Genomic DNA, 14354 nt, shown 5'->3' with positions numbered 1-14354 from the left:
TTACCTGCTTTCACACGTGGGTAGCACAGGGCCCTGATCAGTTACTCACAATCATGCTTATCTACAGATGTTTCAGATAGGTGCTTTTCTTCTCAAGAAGCAGTGCTGTACTTCCACATGATCAGCATTATTCCTTTGGCATAACCAGCTAAACAATGATTTTTTAAAATGAAAACTGTATTTCTTTGTGATGCCAAAGTCACCTACTGTAGATCAAAAGACTTATCTGCTTTCATAACCAGACAATTTTTGGTGATTTTTTTCACTTTCTTGCACATTTCTGTGAGTTCCTGACTGTACTGTTGGTCACCGGAACTGGTCTGGTTGGAATTGGCAAAGCTGGTTTTCTTCTGACTTGCATGCATTTGATTACCTTGTTTGCTGTTCCGTAAGTGTTGGAGGATGTCCAAGCCTGTGTCAGATTTGGGTATTTTCCACCAAAATGTTCCTGTTTAAAAGGTTTGCCTGGCTATTATGAAACAGAGATGTATTTTTCTTTTTCTTTTATCAAGGCTTTCAGCTGTAACTCTCCCTGCGAGGTGCTGGTGCCTTAGGGCACCCGCTGATTTCAGGGCAGCCATGCTCAGCACAACTTGGGACTCAGCCCACAGTCTGATGATATCTTTATCTTTTATGCTCAGAGGTGAAGGAGGCAATAAGCAACAGTTGATTGATGGGTGTGATCTAATTTCACCTGCAAATCATCTTGCAGCAGCATGGTGTGTCTCTGTTCTGTTCTGCTGCTCCTTTACTGTAGTACATAGGGATAATGATGGACATTTTGGGTAGGAGAGCAGTTTCCTTCTAGTCCCACTCCCTTCAGTTTTCTTCCTAGTTTTCTAGAAACTTTCTCAATAATATTTGCTCCCAGTTGGAATTGTTTCATTCTTCCACTCATTTGTGCATTTTGCATTTTGCCACCTACATCTCTACTGGCCTTTGCCTACTGACCTAGTATTCAGAAAACTACCTAAGCATTTCTTTCTTTTTCTTTTTCTTTTTTTTTTTTTGCTGAGTATTTAATTGCCTAAGATAAAACACAAATACTGAAAAACAAAGAGATGGCAAGAAATGCCAGGGACCTCTATATTCCTGTGCATCTTTTCTCTCTTGGACAGGCATCACACCCTGGAAACTTTGCAAAGGGAAAACCTACAGTGTCAATACACAGCACACTACCGTGTAAACATAATATGGGTGACACATGCCATTATTCCTGCTTGTGGCACTTTCTTGTAAACGGGACACAGTTCTGTCTGAATATTTAGAAACACTTTGTTTTAGAAATGTCATAGTAGGATACTTTGACATTTCCTATTTTTTCTGTCTTTTTTTAAAAAATAATTCAAAACAATTAATGGAATTCAACCCAAATTTGGAAATGATTCCACATGGCTCAAAGTTGCATTTTGTAAGGGGTTTATTATTCACCTTTCCCCAAAATGTGGGACTGATATTCCCATGATGATATGTTTGCAATTTACCTCAAAAACCAGCTCTCTCAGTAAAGTCCTACTCCCTAATGATCTGCTTTACTTAGCCTAATTTATCCAGGGCAGAAGGATGTTTGCCACCCTACTGTGTCCTTTGCACTTCCTTTGTACATTCTAAATATTTGGGGAGGGAGTTTCTTTCCAAATCTTGGAATCATCATGTAATTAATGAGACTGGAGCTGAAAATAGCTTGTTGATGAAGGCATGATATTATATATATAGTGTATATAATGTACTTTAATGCATGAGGTTTATTTTAGCATATAGGTGTTCAGGCTTGAAAACAATTGGGCAATTTAAGATAAAAAAAAAATCCAGGAAAAAAAAACACAATAAGAAAATTAGCCTGAGGGGGAGAAAAGCCTTTGAATGAAACCTCACCTGCAGGAGCTGAATATTCTGCTAAGAGATGTACCCACTAAAAACAGAACTCTGGTTGAAGAGTTGACTGTTTTGACTTCTTATTTTGTACAGTCTTTAAAATTAATACATAAACCACAAAGTTTTGTTGATTGGTATAGGAAGTCTGCAAAGGTGATCTACTTCTTTTCCAACCATACTTGAACTATCATGTATCTTTTTATTTGTTATCCTCTTCAGTTTTGTTTCAGAGGACAACTTCTAGAATGACAGCTTAGTAACATCATGCTTGCTGTAACTTCGGCATTTTTTATTTTTCTAATAGAAGCTCAAGCCAGAAAAATATCCTGCTCCTTGGCAATTGGTTAGAACCATTTACTATAATTTTTTACACTGCAATTATGTGGTTCTTAGTCAAATACTACATTCTAAATCCTTTTCTCATGGAGAGAACTGTGTGACTGGCAATATCTGGATGGATTTGCTTGGATCATACTTCTGATATTGGCAGATAAACAACTTTGGTTCTGCATATGCTTGGCTTGAATAAAGCCTACACAAACTTTGAGAGAAATACATTCTTTTATAATATTATTCGTGTGTGTTATTAGTATTTCAATGACAAACAAGGCTTTCTCCACACCCAGATTTGGTGCTACCATTGTGCAGGTCTTCAGGCAAATATATCATACCCTGGAAGAGTTTATGGTCAAAGGTCCTGATTCAGCAAAGTATCTGACCAAGTATTGTATCATAGTTTGGTTGCTTGTAATTCCCTCTGTCCCATGTTTTGTAGGATACTTAAATAGCAAGTGAGGGGCAGAGCTGGGGAGTGAATGACTTTACTTAGTGATGAAGCTGCTGTCTTGGCAAGTGGCAGGTCCGTGCTGGCATGAGATAGAGCTGAGCTGAGAGTGCTGTGACCGGGCACGTGCTGGGTTACTGCATAAAAGGCAGGAGGCTTTTCCCCCGCTCCTTGAGAAACTTTGGGAATCTTGCTCTTTCCTTCTTTTGCTTTCTTGACAAGTGCCCTGAAAACAAAGTGTTGAAACCATTTAAAAAATCTGTTCAAGGGAATGTCCAGTGTTTTCAAAGCCTGTTGTCATTTTTGTTTCAGCCAAAACTATTCAGCAGGTTTGACCTGAACTAACAAATGGGTTCAGCTGTCCTAAAACCACATTCTTTGTCAAATAACTGAGTTGCCAATAAATAAATACAATTTCATCCAACTGCAATGGAGACTTTCCACATGGTAAGAGGTTTTTGCAAGACTGGGACTGCAGCTTTGCCTTAGAGGGGAACAAGCACTGTGCCTGAGTGTTAGGATATTAAACTGTATGTTTTTCTTCTACGTGCTGATTTTGATCTTGAGTTTAGAAGATTTAGGAGAGAGGGTTAATATAGGTGGCTAACATTCTCTGAAGATATGAAACTGCCTTGCTACCTAATGCTGCTGTGTTACACGTTACTCTAGCACCAATTGTATGCATGGTCTTCCAGTTCAATATGTGTAAAGAATATATGCTTGAGAATGAGTTGATTTAGGTTATTATTTAACTGGTGGAAGTTCCAGCTATTATATCTGTACTGTACTGGGTATTGTTCATCATTAATTTCCTGGCATAGTTGTTTAAGCCTGATTCTCTGAAATTGAAATGCGTGCTAAATGCCAGTGGCTAACTAGTGAAGGACGTTGATATGCTGAGTAATGCTTTGTGAAGTACTCACACTAATAGTAGTATCAGCAACTCAGAGTAGGAAGACCAACCCACCTATGCAGAACTGTTTTTAAAATGGCATTTTTGTATAATTTTGGTAAGCCAAATCATTGACGTCATGTCTAAAAAAGCCTTATTAACAGAGAAATGAGTAGTACAGTTAATGAAATTGATTCTTTCTACTCTGAAGACAGTACTTTTATGTGTAAGAAGAGCTAATGATCAAAGCCATTAAAGACTGCTTTCCACATTACACGGAAAAGTTCAAGTTTTCCGAAAATTGCCTGCATTTTTTCAGCTACAGTTTAGGTCTCCTGAAATTCTGAGTATCTAATTGCGCTGGTAAATCATGCAGTTGGCTGACCTACATTGGACATGCAAACTGGTGGCTTCAATTATTCGTGCCTGAAGTATGTGAAGGCATGAATAGAGGCTCAGAGCTAGCATGAAAATTCTCAAAAAAAACCTAGGAACCAAAAAACTAAGGTCTTGAGCCTGCAAAATAACATCTGTAAATTCAGCTTTTACATTTTATGTAGTCTTCGCTGATGTCAATGAGAATGTAGTGTTCAACTATATAAAGTCCATATATAAGCCTTTGCAGGACTGAAGTTCAGATCTGTGGTGTTATTTTCAAAACCAAAACCAGATCATTTTAAAAAAAATCCAACAGTGAGAGTTGCTAAGTGAAAACAACACAGATACCTGTAATGTTCTTTATTGAGCCCAAGAACTGAAAAGCTGTGAAATATTAACAGTTAAGGAAAACATAAATCTTGGTTACTTTGAAATCTAAGGAGAATTTTGCTACTAAGGTTGAAGAACACTGGCCAGACCCTCAGAGCCTCTTCCTCTTCTTCTTTCTTTCTTCTTCTTCTTTAATGTCAGATCATTAAAAAAATGACAAACTTGAATAACATTTCTTCTCCCCTTTCCTCCTAACAAATTTTGCCATTTATAAGCCAGACAAAATTTTCAGCTCGACTCTGAAGCCTCAGTTGTTCAAATGGAACCATGTATGGGAAATCAGATACAACTTACAAAGAGAGTATTACCCCTCCACCAAGGTAGCTGCTCAGTGTAGGGTCAGATTTGACCAGTAGGATACTTTTAAGACACAAAGCAGAAGGAGGCTTCTTCTCTTCACATTTTCAGTGGGATAGGTTTGCCTAAAGCAGTTTCCATCCAGATTTCATAAGGAAACAGCTATCCATTCATTCAATGGAGAGTTGAAGGGCTCAAAGATAGTTAACTTTCTGGGAGAGTTGTGTAGCACAGCAGGGAGGTGAGGGAGACAGCCCTGAAGGAGTGTCTCCACTGCTGGAAAGGCAGGGAGAGTGTTTTGGGTAGAGTTTGGCAGCAGCTGCCTGGCACTTCGGTGCTGGTGTGGATGCAAACTGGCTATAATGCCCTGACTCTTGCACAGCGTCCCCAGGGCAACATGAGGGATCTGAGTCTGGTGCAGTGGAAAGGAAGAATTTGGGGGCAAAGAACATTTATGCAAAGTAAACCAAACTGTCTTAATGCCACAGTTTGTTTTTGAGAAATGCAAAAGCACTTTATATAATACCATTTTAACAGGAGCTTCTTTAATGGATCAATCACAGTATGTTGTGGGAAATAATGGGCCTAATCCTGTAGCTGCTAAAATCAGTGGAAGCCCTGATTTTTACTTCAGAGTGAGTAAGATCATGCCCAACAGATGTAGAAAGAGTTTAAAATATTATCTTTCAGCTGATATAATCTTTTAAGAAGACGGAGATGAAGAAGTAGACATCCCATGGACTTGAGTGCCATGAATTAGAAAAGTTTGGCATTTTCTAGGATTAGACCCAAAATACGGATCCTTTTAGAATAAACACCATTCTAAGCAACTAATGCTGCATGCAAAATTTTATTTCTGTTTTACTGGAGCCCAACTAATTGGGAGTGGTTGCTGGGAAAGTCATGGGCCACCAAGGTAATTTAGCACACGTTTTGCAAGTTTTTCACACGTTTGGCAAGTCTTTTGTAGTAGGAGAAGGCTGTAGGGATTCTTTCCTGGGCCTTAAATCATGCATTAAATCTTATCAATTATTGGTTGCTTCTATGTTTCCGCTTCTGCTCATTTTAGGTTATTGGACAGTACTTTTTGTGACTTGGAACATGACCTACTTAGAGCTCTTTGAACCTCAGGATTTTCAGTTTGCAGGAAATTGTGATGATGTATAATTTTGTTTAATTCTCAATGGGTTGAAAGCTTAGTTCCACTGAGGCAAAAGGAGTTTTGCTATCCCTTTCAGCAGAAGCAGGATGTTGTGTTTATTTTTTTAAATATTCTGTCATCTGCAAAATGCTTTCGATATGTGACATAAGATTGTGATGATGATGACAAATCTTAGGTCTATAAAACCTCTGGCTTAAAACTATCTTGGCAATTAACTATATTCAATGCTTTCTTTGAAGTGATAAGTATTTTATACCCACAGTTTATATCTCTTAATGTAATTGAGAACTCTTTTTCTGTCTTCTTGGCAGGTATATTTAGTCCCCATAAGAAAATGCTTTGTTTTATTTTTGCCAAGTCCTTTGGTGTAACTGTACTTTTAATATAATCGTCTAATGTTCTTGTATGTTGTGAATGTATTTTTCTAAATGCACTGAGCTTTATAAATGTAGTCATACAGAAATCATACTAGGTAGGACTTTATCAAAGTGGCATTTCTTGGATATTGGAAGTGCTTGGTACTCATCATCGTGCTTTACAGGTCCAAGGTATGCTGTAACTCTTTAAAGAGAGTTCTTAGCCACATTTCATGCTGGTAGTAAAAAGTTCTTCTGTAAACTGCTGGAGTAATGCCAAAGGCAGGGAGTTGTCAATAGACAGTTCCTGGAATCACCCCGTTTCCAAACAAGACTTTTCTACTCCCCAGACAATCTTGCACGGGCATCACTGCAGATACGTGGTAAAGCTCCAGTGTGTGGGATCTGAGGAGAGGAATGAGGCCATTTATGTCTGTAGTACATGATCATGCCGTGATTTGAGGCCTATCTGCTGCTCCTCAGAAAGCTGCAAGAAAACTGTAGCTTCCACAGGGATTTTTGGTTGTTATTTCCTCTCAACAGGTTTTCAAACAAGTGGTAAATATTTACATTTTAATTGTATAGTCGAAAGTCAAACTAATGGTAGTTAATATTGATTGTTTTCTTCTCAGAAGGCATATGGTATCACTAGGACTTTGAGAATGGCAGAAATATCAGACAGTTGTAGAAATGTGTGAATCTTATAATTTCTGGACCATACAACCTAGCCTCAGGAGTATTTCCAGAAGATGTAAGATACTGTCGCATTTCCTGAGTGCTTAATTTCTATTTGTTTTTTTTTAATTTATTGCAAAATAATTGTTCAATGATTATTGTGTCTTCTTTTCAGTATTCAAAATGGCCAGCTAAATGTATCTCTCTGTCCTAGACTGTGAGAAAATATGCTGCTATTTGGAGAGTGCTCATTTTGCAATGGGAAGTTACCAATGCAATAAAATGCTCATTTTGCAATGGGAAGTTACCAATGCAATAAAAGTAGTTTACTTTTACTATATGCAGTATATATTTAGTGTTTGGAAACAGTGACAGGAATGGCATCTCCTGCAACCTGAATTTCTTCTTTATGATTTTGACAAAAAAAAGAGTGCTTTTGGGGGAGTATTAATTCATGCATGGCTCCATCAATCCCATCCCCATTACTCTTCTACCTGGGTCTGTCACACACAGCCACGGGAAAAAAACAGGCAAAGGTTTCCTACTTCAGACAGGACAATTATTTAGTCCCAGCATAAGATGCAGTGAGATACTTGGCACAAGTTGAGAGGGACTAGGTAGGTCAAAGTTTTGTTAATATACCTATTCTTTCTTTCTTATTTTCTGTCTTCCTCACTACTGGAGAATTCATCTTTTGTTGAAGACAGCTGTCTGAATGGAAGCAGGCTTATCAAATATTGGGAAAAAAATATCCATGGAGAATCCAGTTTTGTTGCTGTTGTTCAAATGCGAGCTATTCTGAGTTTGTATTTAATGTAAAGGCATATCAAAGTCCTGAGGGTCTGTGTGCGTGTGTGTGTGTGTGTTTGTGTCTGTGTCTGTGTCTGTGTTTGCGGCTTCATGTAGGTGTGTGCATGTATCTCAAGGTGGTCACGGGGTGGCAGTTTTCAGTTATTAAGAATGATCTGGATTAGCCCTGTTCTTTCTGGGTCACTAGGACCCAAACACAGATATTTCACATCTGTTTCTTGTTCACAGCCACTAACAAAGTGTAACACAGAAAGTGTCCCAGTTTTAGATGCATGTCTGGTGCTTTCAGCAATTCAACTAGTTACTTAGAGAGAGAGAGAGAAAAAAAAAGGCACAGCTATACCTTCTATTCAAATTTGCAGATTAGGCAAAGCCCAGAGGTGAAAGGTCAAATAAAGCGGTTGAAAGCATTTTCTATAGACTTCCTGGTTGTGGAGGAAAAAAAAGGCATACAGTCCTCCAAAGCATGCTATAAAAGCCAGAGCAGTGTGAGGGACGCTTTAATAGATTCCATTCTTGATAAAAATCTTGAAACAGCCTTACTTATATGGTGTGGAAATCCAATATGCCAGACATATTCGCTGCATGCGATGCCCATCAATCCAGGGTTGATAAGACCTTGAAGGACAGCATTCTGGAGCTAGTAGTTCAAGCTATTGTATGCTTCAGTTAAAATTATCTTAAAACATTTGAGAAAGTGAAGGAAATTGTTGGCCTTTGCCCTAAGAGTTATTTGTTTTTGCCTCGCACAGAATTTGCTTTTTTGAAGTGTTTTTTTTTTCCCTGCAATATCATTGTCACTTAATCAGCTTTAAATCAGCATCTAGTCTAAAACAAAAATGTTTCATATTGGTGGCAACTTTCAGCCAAAGTTTTCAGTGCACTTTAATTATTAATCCATACAGCACTCCTTTGGTATTTGGTGATATAATTGTCACCATTTTAGAGAAGGCAAAACTGAGGAAAGATCAAAAGAAAGTTGGAGTGATATTCATTTCACATAACTTGAGTTACCCAAAAGCTGGGTGTCCTAGATATCACAAAAGTGCCCATTGTAGGTAATGGAGAGAAAGGGAGAAGTATGTTAAAGGTGTGAGTCATCCCATCTATTTTAAGTAGCTGTTGTAGGATAGACTGAATGAGATGATGAAGATACTTGTATCAGGGACTGTGGAAAAAGTCTTGGAGAACTAGTTTAGTCTGGATATTTTAGAAGACTGATTAAATGAATTCTATGTCAGCAGTTAGTGATTTGATTCTCTGTCTGCAAATGAGAATGCCATCACTTCCCTGTCTTGTTAAGCTGTTATGAAGTATGTGTGTTAAATACTGCAAATAATTCCAGTGTCAAGACAACAGTGACTGTGCCAACCTAATTCATGCAAACAGAGCTCCTATTTTTCTTATCTTCCATTTCTGTGGTAAATTTTAGGTAGGGAATAGATCTGGTCTCCCAAGATGATCAAGGCAGATAAGGTGGGCAAAGTATTTTTGAAGAGTAGTTTAATCACCAAAAATATTTTGAGTGATGCAAGCTATTTAAGGAATCAGAGTCAGTAAACAAAATACTTTGACTTCCATTTTGAAAACTTGCAGCGTTTTATTTCTGTAAAAAAATTGCCTATGGAGAAATAATACCTTTTTGCTTGCTACTGTTTCATGAAGTAAAATTAAAAAAAAAATTTCCTGTTGCCCTCAAATCAGCCTCTCTCCCAACTTTCCAGCTTGGCTGGCACATCAGGTGCACTGGTCGTTCTGGCTGTTGTGGAACATGAGGCACAGGAAAGAAGGTGGGGATGGGATAGGGATGTGGAGGGTTCGTTGGCTGAACAGGTTGGAGGCAGTGAAAATCATGCATGGACTGACCGAAAGGAAGCAAAGACAGGAGAGTGGGAAGAAGTTAAGCTGTAACTGAGCCTGAGGGCAAAACCGAACATAGATGCCTTTGGAAGAAATTTATTTTATCTACTTGTGTTAAAATATTCTACTTAATTATGTATATTAAAAAAAAATCTGCATTTGGAAAGAGCTATACATTGCAGTGGTGGAGGAAACAATGCAATAGCCCTGTCAGACAAACCAGAGCTCTCCTTTTAGAGGGGCACTGAGCACCCTCTAGTGACTACAGCTACTGAGACCAGCACAAAACAAGAGCCTGGCTGGGGCTGCCTGGCTGACCAGGCCTCTCCCCACGGCACTCACAGATATTAAAAATTCAGTGGGAAAATGTCCAAGGGATAGGGCCGTGCTCTTCCTCTCTTCATTGTGGTGCAAAATCTGATGCTAAGGCAAATTAGAAACATGAAAACTTTGAAAGAAGGTTGAAGGAAATGCTGCTTTTTATGGGATGCCATGTTGCCCCAGTGGCCAGGTAGTATTAATAACACAGCTTTACATGGGCTGCTTGCTTTGACACATTACTTAGAGTTTGGTGAACGCAAACACACTGCTTCACCTGGAATAACACCTTCCTTCCTGAGTTAACCTCAGGGTTTGGAGCCGGGGGTCATTTGGGCAGGGGCAGGTTTCAGGGTTGGACAGTGCTTTTTCCCAGAGGAGCTTGTCTCTGCTGCCTCATCCCTAGTTTCCGAATCAAATTCCCTTGTGTGGAGAAGGAGCGGGTTCTTTAGGGAACCCCAGCGCCCCAGAAATTCTGGATATTTTGGAAGAGAGTTGGGGCAGAGCAATGGCAAATGGTATCTGTCAGGGTGCAGAGCAGAGCCTACCTCCGCGTGCGGTGAAACCCTGAGCATTGAAGTGCTATTTGGGGCTGCGCAAACGGGCAGATGGGGCTTCAGGAGCTGGCATTTCGGAGGCCGGGGAAGCTGAGGCAGGCATGAAGGCTGGAGAGGGAGTGCGGCTGGCCTTGGAGAGCAAGGCTGCACCTTGAAACGCCTCTCAAGGCTGCCTCTGGTTGTGAAACTGAGCTCTTCTTCTGGGCACACTGGTTGTTCCTCTGCAAAAAGCCTGTTTTTGAGAACTTTCGTTGTGGTGAGGGGAGAATTGCACCCTCTGTGAACAGATTTATTGACATTTTCTTCAGAGCTAGCTGAAAGCAGTAAATTAGAGGGAGGAAGTCCTGCTGAAGAACTTGGTGAAAACTTGATAAGAGCGCATTTTTGCCCTCACGCAGTCAGTTGAGTATGGCCAAACTGAATGAAAGGTTCAGTTGCATTTATGCAAGATGGTCTGTTTTTTAAAAAAAGAAAAAAGAATGCTAAACATCTTTGTGTGCCATGAAGTAGCATTAAAAACTTCCCTCTATTTATTAAAATCTGTTTCCAAAAAACTGCATTGCAAATTCTTTTATTGTACTGAAATTATTTGATATGTAACCTGGTTCTACCTAAAGTCTCTTTTTTACCTGTAACATTGCTAAGAGGAACACAGCTTTATTTTACTTTTCTTTTCTCGATTCTTTCTTTTTCTTTTAGTACCCACACCTGCAGATATTGTATGTACACATACTAAGCTTTGACCCAGGCATAAAACACAAGGTGCATGTGTCTCCATACATTCTCCAGGAATGTGTCCCAACTGAATTTAAAGAGAGAATTATTTATAATTTAAGGAAATCTATGCATTTAAAGGGACAAAGGCCATGTTATTAGCAATGCTAATAGCATTTTAGAAAGTAAAAAGGGAAAGATGTTATCCCAGCAGGCTGCCAAACAAGAGTTGTGAGAGTAAAAGACCTTGTGGCACTAGTGAGGATATTAAGAGCTCATCTCTAGTCTCTTGGTCAGCGAAAGTTGAGAACAAAATTCTTGGTTTACCTCCCAGACAGCAAGACGGATTGCAGATCTGTTTGCATAGGGAATATTGTAATATATTTTCTACATCCTAACAATCTAGCGGACATGATTTAAAAAAAAAAATCTGAGGACCGGATTGCTTTTTAAGGCACTAGTGGTGTTTCAAATGGCATGAGAAATAGTCACTTTGGAAACATTTTACCCGTCTTTAGATCAATGCATACATATTAACCATATTTGTAATAACTCCTAGGAAGACTGCAACAAGCAAAACAACGTTTTTTTCTTTGGAAATTCATCTTCTTTGTTTAGGACCTAGTCTAATCACTTATTTTGGACGGTCAGACCAAATCTTTAGGTCTGTGCAGGGCTAATTTAAGTGGGCTAAGATTAACACAGAATCAGATCCTTTGTCTACAGTTCAGAAAAGTTCTACTCCAGAGGGTGCTCTTTAGTCCTAAAGGTAAAAAGCACTTAAAGCAGTATTCAGCCTCTTTGTATTCGGGAATGAACTTAAGCACAATCGTAACTTTAAAGTAGGTGCAAAAACTCTGTTTTGATCAAGAAACTTAAGAACATATTTAATGTTAAGTACATGCAGTCGTGTTTTGTTGCTCTGGGGTTTCTAGATGCAGATTTGAATATAAAATGAAAATTTCAACAGAAAGAAGTCCAGAGAAATTAGGGTGACAAACTTGAGAGAAAGATTATGGGGAGAGAGGGTGTTACATCGCTTATGTGGCTTTTTAATGCTTTTTTTGTGTTTTCATTCTGTTTGTTGACAAAACTCACACAGTATTATTTCAAACAATAGCACATAGTTGCCTAACATAACAAAACATATTTTCTTTCTATTTAATCTTAACAAAATGCAGAAAAGAGAAAAATAGTAGAAGTGTTTGTACTATTTTCGTTTTGCAACTGGATGATTGTGATTTGATAACCCAATATTTTCCTTTCCTTACAATACCAAGGCTCTGTCTTGCAATTGTATCGACACAAGCATAAGCACTCAGAAATCTGCCTGTGGGTATTAGCTTGAAAGTCAAATAAACTTCATTGAATTCTTTGGCACAGAATGTGTGCCAGTTTAAAATGGCAAAATCCTTCCTGGGTTGTGGGCTCTATAAAACTTATGTAATAATAATACAGCTCAGTTAGGCCTGATATTGCATGCCTTATGCTTTGAAAAGCCCGACTGGGGCTTCAGGAATCAGTAGGAGGTTTGTCTATATGGAAATAGCCTGGAGAAGAATCATTACCAAAACATGCTTTCAAATGAATTTGTTAGACCCCATCCACTGGAGAGCTGGAATGGATATTTCAAGCTGCTCAGTATGTTTGAGGAAAAAAAAATATATCATGGACTTAACTAGAGTGGAAGTCACCCAACTGAAACATTATGCAACGCTTTGAAATTTCAAGAAAAAGGTTCTAATCTTTTGGCTGTCTTGCTCATTGTTTGGAGATGAAAAGGGAGGAAATCAACATCCCCATGAAATACAATTACTGTAAATTGCTTTCTTTTCTTACTGTTCTTAAAGAAAATAGGAAAGTTACCAGAAGCCACCTACTCTGCACAAGCAGTAGTTCAGTTGATGCAGGTTGCAAGAAGACACTTAGTAGTGCAAAAACACTGGATTTACACATAAATAAACTCATAGAGAGTATAAACCATTACACAGCAGTGCTAACTCTGAATTGGTCTGTAGTGACCAGAAGTCACCTCTGCAGTGGAAGAAACAGCAGCTCTATAAAGCAGACTATAAAATCAAGCTCAACTTGTACGTAAAATTCTGGATGCTGTGCATCCAGAGTGGGGAGGAGAAGCCGGGTGTTTGTTGTCCCCTTCCCCGACTCCTCCTGCCCTTGAGTGCAGGGGAGGCTCGCTCAGCCCTTGGGGGGACCTTTCCTCTTCCCCACTTGGGGCAAGGGGCAGCCACTCCTGCGAGGAGAATGCCTGAGGGCCAAGTGGGCAGCACTTCATGCCCTGGAGAAGTACATGGCTGCATTTAGTCTTGTTTGGGTCAGGATGGGAGGGAAAGAGCGAACTGAGCCTCTCAGTTCTGCCTCTGTCACTGCGTACCATTGGAGAAAAAAAACATATCAACTGCCGAAGGTAATATCAAATTTCAGTAGTCATCACCAGTTACAGAACAGTGCCCTAATTTCCATTTCTTTTTCTAAGGAGCAGGAGAGGAAGGCATTGGGAGAGGGTGAAATCACCTACCTCTGGTAAATAATGCTACTACAAGCCTATTTCTTATTCTTATTCTTTCTTACTCTTTTTTATCATACCAGATTCCGTGGCCCAAGAGCAGGACCTTCTCGCAGTGAGAATTGTTTACCCAGTGCTGCAGTGCTTTCAAATAGCATGTCTGTGGTTCGATATTGTTATATACAGTACTCAAAAATCATAAGCAGGCTATGATCAGACCAGCTTTTAAAAATTACAAGATTATGAAAAAAATTCTGACATTTATTCTTTCCTACAACTTTTGAAGGTCCTGTTTTCAAATTCTTCTCTTCTAGCTGAAAGCTCAGAATCTCTTGACACCAAGAACTACATCTTTTACAAAACAGAAGATGTTGAAAGACTCACAAAAGCAAGAGGGTTGTGCCAGCACCGGATCCTGAGTGGGTCTTTGCATGTGCACTTTTGGCTGGTGCTGTGGAAACACTTTGCTTTGCTTATTCCCATCCTCCCCCCCCCCCGCCACTAGGAGTTCGGCACTCCTAAGCAAGGTCCTAGGACATGGACAGTCTTTCATTCGCGCAGGCTGTAGTACTGGGGTGCCCTGAGACTGCCAAGCACTATGCCCGGATAAATGAAAACCTGGTGAAACACTGAATAATGAATGACTATCATGCTCAGCTCAGGAAGGGAATTGCCAATGAAATCATCTAATTTTCATACATGGACAGAGCAGAGAAAGCTGTGAACAAAAGAAAAAGTGCGGAAATTTTAAGACTGCTAAAG

General features: G+C 39.3%; 1 protein-coding gene across 12 annotated transcripts in view; it reads left to right on the top strand.

Annotated features, from left to right (window-relative positions):
* The window catches only part of ERG (ETS transcription factor ERG), a 148871-nt gene that overhangs the window by 68438 nt on the left and 66079 nt on the right, over positions 1–14354 (top strand). The window lies entirely within an intron of this gene.

Source organism: Dromaius novaehollandiae, chromosome 1 (assembly GCF_036370855.1).
Source record: "Dromaius novaehollandiae isolate bDroNov1 chromosome 1, bDroNov1.hap1, whole genome shotgun sequence".
In the NCBI taxonomy this organism is placed as follows: domain Eukaryota; kingdom Metazoa; phylum Chordata; class Aves; order Casuariiformes; family Dromaiidae; genus Dromaius; species Dromaius novaehollandiae.
This window is presented reverse-complemented; position numbering and strand designations above follow the sequence as displayed.